Here is a 7,267-nt window from a genome sequence, read left to right as displayed (position 1 = left end):
AGAGCAGACATGCTGGTCCTGTCATACGCTACATGTATCTGCTGTCCACGGCCATAGTTGTGTTGGTCTTCACTCAAATCTCTGCTGGTCTCATCTCACCGTGGTTCTCCAGTGACTGAACCTTTCACTCCAGGTCAACATTATACCCACGGGCCCTCTGAGCCCGTTGTGGTGCGGGGGGCCTGAATGGTTTTGCTACTTGCTTAAGTCGTGTTGGCCAGAGACCATTTAACTAGCTAGTGAGATTACTTGCCCACTCTGTTGCACAGTAATAACAAGCTCAGCTATGGATGGCATGAATCCATCACTCAAGTGGCAGCTTTGGGAGCATGCTTCTTGCCAGTGTGTCTAGAAAAACATCTCCAGCTGCTTCAGGAGACTTTAGTGTAACTTTGAAATATGCAGATGCTGCTTTGTATTGGAGACAATTATGTGCTGAGGCAGTTCTTGATGGGTTTTGTTGATCAGTCTGTACTTTAAGCACCGTGTCAGAGTCAGCAACATCTGATCATTACCTATTCTTTCTATTTCCAGTCACAGTGCAGATGAGAGTGTGAATGTGGGTGCTGCAAGACAGTCAACTATAGCAACAGAATAATATAGCTAAAGCTATAAATGGAGACAAAACAGCCATGTAAAAATGGCAGCCATCTGCAGCCTCTCCTTCCTGTCCTCTGTCCTTAGTGTTCTGGTAGAGATGCATCTGGAGGACTGACTCTTGTTTTCAATTAAGCCTGTTATTAATTGTTTAAATTGTTAATTTAATTTTAGAGATGTTCTTCAGGTACCACCACATGGACTACAACTTATCTATTTATTCAACATGCAAACTGGACTCATGCTGTGAAGGAAACAGTGTAGATAGTACAGAGCTAAAATCCTTGTCTCCTGACCATTAAACACAGGGTTGTCTCTTCTTCAGAACTTGGGTGTGAAGGATCAGCTGGAGCTTCTCTGGCATCCTGGTACCAGTGTTACAAGTAGGAAGAGAAAATGTTCCATATCAGGGTATGCCCACTCAGGATGAAGCTCACAAATTAGAGAGGAAATCTGAAATAGATTGCTGCTTATAGTTGCCCAGAAAGCCAGAGAAACTGTTTCGTGTCCTCAGGGCAGCAGAAAGAATGCATGGTCTTCTTTCCAGCTGCTGACTCAGTAATGGAGAGGAAAACTTGACTTTGGTTACAGAAAACATGTGTAAGCTTTAAGCTTGCTTGTACTGACCATCTTCCACAGCCCAAGTAAATAAACCTGTCTTACCACTTTTCCAGATGTATATCATCCTGCAGCACACAACTGACAGCGTTTCAATGTTCTTGGCTTGCTAAGGGCCTGGCTGTCTCTCCCTGTTGCTCAGTACTGTTACCTGAAATAACATGAAACTCTCAGGCCACAGTATTTTAATCAGAGGGCCCTTACTGTAGCACATCCTTCCATGATGATTTTCCATCCCTGGAACACCGTGTGAGCCTATCTCAGGGTAGCACTGTGTTAGCAAGGCAACACAAGAGTATTCTCCTCACAACTGCCAAAGGGGATCCTGGTGGAGGACAGGAAAGCTTTGAGTTTTCTTTTTTCTTCCCCTTTTCTCTTTTCCCAGAAAACAACTCACACATGTTTTTCAAGCAGATGAGTGTTACACTGGAATGAAAATGTGTCTTAAGAAAAACACACATGGCATTTAAGGTCTCTGTGCATCATAAAATGATTTTTAGTGTGTTTTGAAGACAAAACAGATTCCTTGGCAGTTGAGATAGGAAAACTTCTGTAAGACTTTTAAAAGGTGAAACTCACTATTTAACCCCTCTATTAAGGTGCTACAGTTTCAGGTCCTGTAGAGGCCAGAATATCAGGTATTTTTTTGTTTGTTTGTTTGTTTTGTTTTTTGGGTTTTTGTTTTTTTTTACATTTTCGCCATACATAGTATCTGAGAAGACCTAGTATTTTCTTCCATAGTATGAAAGACTTCCTTGAAGAGAGGAGTTAACTTTTTGCTGTTAATACAAAACATTTTGACTTAGCCTCTAGGTTGAACAAAACAATGCAGTATAATTTACATGATAGTGGGCAGACAGATGATTCTTGGCACTGACTCTTCCAGTAACATTGTGCGATAACCTAGTGGTCACATGGCCAAGTGCTTTAAATAATGAAATGACAAAAGTGTTGGGGAAGAGGCTTGGTTCTGTCAAGACAGGTGTTAATCAACAGCAGGGACACAGGACCAGGAACCATAATCTATAGACAGGGAGGAAATGCAGGCTCATTGCTATCCTGAGTACACTCCTTCATCTTCTCTCCACTGCCCTGCCTTTTTTTACCTTGCCTATAAACCATGGCAGGCACACACAGCACAGCTAGCATCTCTCCTGCTGAGATAGGCACTCCTGACCTTTTACTGGTGTTGTGCTAGGCTTTGTCAGCATGAGGGAGAGAAGGGTCCTTAAAATCATGGTGCATTTTAAATACCCCACTGTCGCAGACCAGACAAAGTGGACAGTTGGTTAAAATATGTTTTGATGGGTACACACATTACCTCTGTCTTTGAATTAGGAGAATCAAAACTCAAAAGCTCATCCCTGAGATACAGGTGCTACTTCAGAAAATGTGCTGCTTTTTTACACTTGATTTGTGTAGTTTAAATTGCTGATTTTTTCATTGCATTGATTTTTAAATGAAACAGGGTTATTTTGCCCATAACTTTTTTTATTTATATGTGTGTATGTGTGTATATATATGCATATACACACCGTTTAAAAATGGGCCGTATTGTATTTCCTTTCACAGTGCCTACTTGTACAGCTTTTGCTGTGTTACAGCATTCTGATAGCACGCACTTCCTGATCTTTCTCTCACCAGTTTTGGACAGGAGGCAGATCTTGCTTTCTTACTGGTCCACGGAGGTTTCCAGCACATATTTCTAATGGATATGTGCTTTCCAACAAGACATGATGGCAATATAGTGAAAGCACACCTGTGTTCAGAGTACAGTCTCCGCATGTATACAGTTTGAGTTCCTCTTGCTCTTTCTAGATTTTAATCAAGTCTGTGTGTCTAAAATCAAGGCAATGGCTATTCAGTAGCATTTTAAAAACTAGAAGAAGCTGTAGCATAGTCCACTGCAAGACTTAACTAAGGAAGGAAACTAAATGTACTGTTGCAGACAATTGTTCATTAATCTTTCAGTTACCCTCTTCCAAGTATTGTACGGATTGCGTTTCTCTGAAGAGCAAAAAACATGAAGAGCAAAAAACATACTTGTTTTGAATATCAGCTGTTTGGAATCACTGAGCATTTACGCATGCACATTGCTCTGCAGCACAGTCTGTTGGCATATAAATGTGTCATTATCAAATGAAGCCTCATTTTGGGGAAGCAGAAGGTAAGCGGAGCTGTTATGGCACTTAACAAAGGACTTAACGCTGAAGACACAATTGATTTAGCTGCATGGTATTTTAGAGTGCACTGATTGTGTGACAAGGTATGCCATGTGTTGCATAGCTGCTGGGCCGTATTCCAGCACTAGAACTGGGGGTGTGTTGGAGTTGTGCACTTGAGAGACCTGGCAGTAGATATTCTTTCAATTTGTGCCTCATACCTCCTCCTTACAACCTTCATAGTAACTGTGCATTTTCATCTTCTGCTAGGCTGCCTTCCTGCCCCTTGGGCCCGGCCTTTATACTGAAACTGGTAACAAAGGCAGGAGTACATGGTGGTGAACATGAGTGGAGGGCAGGGGAATGGAGGTCCTACTCTAAAAGACCATTCTGGCTATTGAGCTTAGACTGTTCATTAATTTCTACTTCAGCAATCGTAACAGCTGTGCAGCAAAGACTCAGCAACTACTGAACTTCCTTGGATTCATGGTGACAGTGTTGCCTCATTTTCAGGCTTTGATCTTACACTCACCAATGCATGTATCACTTCATGTACTTCTTGCACTTACCAGAAAATGCAGATAGGCTTAGGGTGTGGCAAAATTGCAATGTTTATATTTTTTTGTAAATATGGGGATGATTCTACAAAGATGCACTTTCAGGTAACAATGAAAAAAGTTTGTAGAAAGCAACTGTTGAGTTTCTCTGACTGCAGCTTTCCTTGATCCCCATCCATCTCCAAGACTGTGTTCTCCTTGAAAGCCTTCTTGGAAATGCAGATGGTATCTTCCCCCCATCGCAGGATGTATTTATAGCTGACTATATATATATATGTTTTTAAACAATTACAAATTGGCTGCTATTCTAAGATTTAGGTTTATTAGACTGACTTTACAATGCATAAAAATAATGTTAATGTTTTATTTATAATGTCAACATTTACTGATTTGACACTTGGCTTGTAGGAGAGATCCAGCTGAAAGCCTTCATTCCTTTTGCTGTTTAATGTATTTTTTTAACAATGTAGCTATTGTATGTATGGAATGCAGTGAAACAAATGCAAATTATGAATCTTAACCTGCAGTTAGACCAGCAGTTTCAGTGTTTACAGGACAGTGACTATTGATTGTAAACCTATACATGTCAGTTGAAACAGTGCACACTTTCCATGTTTTGGAAGCATTGTTTCTGCTTCCCATGACAATTCATGAAACAGTTGCCTTCTGGTTTAAATTCCTGGTTATGTTCCTTTTGCAGAGATTTAAATGCAGCTTATGACTTTTCTGCCATGGACTCCTATAGGACAGAATTTCTACTGATGAAAGTGTTGTATTGAATATGTTTTCCAAAAGATTGACTTTATTTTTTGTGAAGATAATTTATGAGGATGTTTTATAAGCGGATCAGTGTTGTTGAAAAAGTTGGTCTGAAGTCTTGAAATAGATGTGTGTAGATATTAAAGATGTATCCCAAAGCGAAGTATTTTTTAACAGGGCACTGTTACTACTGATAGTAGTTATCCCTCTGAGCTCTTCTAGCAACTCACCCATTTAACATACCACTGTGCATAGCTCAAGTGTGTTATTTAGGAGACTACTTGATTGCAGAAGCTGTGGCTTCGTTTATGTTGTGTGTGTAACACCTCTGGCAGCAACTCCTAACATAAACATCAGCAGTAGAAGGCAGAACTTTTACCCATACAAATCACTGTAGATTAAAAAGCAGAGAGCCCGCCCTTGTTTTTGACTTGAGGAATGCTAGAAGTCTGGTGATTGGCACCTACAGTCCTCTCTCACTGTCCACAGGGTGTGCCACACAAGTTCTTTCCCTTTCTGGAAGAAGGAAGGCGCAAATTGACATGTGCTCGTGTCAAACAGTTATCAGCTTGCCAAGCCATGGCATCCCTTTCTTTGTGCTGCTGATCTTGCCAAATTGGGTAGCAAGAGGTGCTTGAAGAATTATTGAGTATTTATTGTGTAACTTAGGTGCTTACAAAGCCTTCACTGCTATTTTAAAGCAAAATTCTGGGGATCTGTAGCATAGCATAGCAATAGCTGTATAACTCCAGCTTTCTGAATACACCAAAAGCAAGTTATCCTTGGGATAGTTTAAATAGCAATGGCATAGATAGTAGCAATCAATACCTTGAAGCTGCAAGTTCTGATTATTGGAAGGGAGCATCTCTGCTTTGAATGCAAAGCATCACAGAGTTTGTAATTTGCTATAGATTTTAGTAGTGTCCCTTGTACTTATGAACCACCCATGACGTCTTAACTCTTCTCAACTATGGCTTAACTATTGCTTAAATAACTGTGGTTTTCACCTCTGGTTATTTCAGTCATCCAACTTAAAGCAGTTTTATGAATGCTATTTCAATATCAAGATACTCTAAGATGTCTTATAGCATTTCTTGTGAATGTTCTAATACATTGGTAATAAATAATTTTGGCCCAACAAGCTAAGGTAAGCTGAACATTAAACAGTTTAGTTATTGTCTAGTGTTTATTCCTTGTGTATCTGCCTAATAATTCTCAGAAAAAAAAATAAGCCTAAGTATATATATTGACATGGTTGAAAACTGTTTCCACATTGTGTGCCTCACACCAGTAATGCATTGTCACACGTTTACTTCTGGATTGGTCTTGGAAACAGGCTTTTAATGATGTAACTTGTTTCTTAATGTCTGCTTTGCAAATCACTATGCTGTTGTAACTTGTCTACAAATAACATACCTAGTGTACTAATTGGTTAAAAAATAATTTATAAAAGATGGACTTTTCTTTTATATTTAAACATCTGTTTGTCCTTGGGTTATGTTCTTAGAACAATTCTGTATATATTTTGCTATATGTATTTTGTGTTTGATTGTACATTTTGCACTCATTTGAAATTCTGTATTCTAAGTATTATTTACAAGTTACAGAGATCTATAACTAGAATTTGTCTGTGAAAAAATACATCTCTTCTACCCTGTATGTTTGTGGAGTAGACATGCTTTAAAAATAGTGAAATGCACTTGTGCAGAGAGAAACACACTTTGTTTCAGCTGGGCACTACTTTTATAGGTATTCCGTAGACTTTCTGTTTGAGATTGGGTCATGCTCTGTGAGAGGGTGGCTGTGTTGTAGCAGTGTTGTTTCATAGCTTTTAGTTTCTAAGATGACACCTACACACTGTTTGACCCCTCCAACATTCAAGCACTTCTAAAACCCTTATTTATGTGGGTAAATGGTAAAATCTTTCTGTGATAGCACCATAGTGTGTTAAGCATTTTTGTTTTGTGAATCACTTTAATGATGATCCAGATTTTCCTACGTAGCTTTGCACAATTGCTTGCTCTATTTGCACTCCTCTAGGAAACACATGACCTGGTATTTTCATGCTGTGGGGAACAGACCCATGCATAGCCCCATTGTGCTTGGCTTGGGTGAGCAGTGGTAGACCTGGCCTGTACAACCCAATGGCCAGACCCCATGGACCTCAGCTTGCAGAGAATTCATTACGGCAAGAGAAAGGGCTGTCCAGGGAGCAGAGCCCAGCTGGAAACTCTGCCCCACAGTGGGTGGACAGCCCACCCCGCCCTGGAGGTCAAGACCTATCAGCTCCTGGCCTGCTTCTCGTGGCTCATAGGGTCCATCAGCTTGACACCTCCACTCAGGATGCCCCTACTGCAGTAACCCTTCCCCTGGCATGGAGCAATTGTTTCTCCCCACTCTGTTTAACAATTGATGGCAGAACGGGGGAGGGCTTGTTTTTGCCCTAGCATGTCAGAGTAAGCCTTCTTGTTCCTTGCTGGGCTGCAAATCAATAAGCTCTGAAGCAGCTACAACCACATTTAAAAAAACATATGCAGAAAAAATCAGTTCAGGACTACTGTCCTGGGAAAAGAG

This window comes from Pterocles gutturalis, unplaced genomic scaffold (genome assembly GCF_000699245.1).
Source record: "Pterocles gutturalis isolate BGI_N339 unplaced genomic scaffold, ASM69924v1 scaffold27031, whole genome shotgun sequence".
NCBI classification, from domain to species: Eukaryota; Metazoa; Chordata; class Aves; order Pterocliformes; family Pteroclidae; genus Pterocles; species Pterocles gutturalis.
This window is presented reverse-complemented; position numbering follows the sequence as displayed.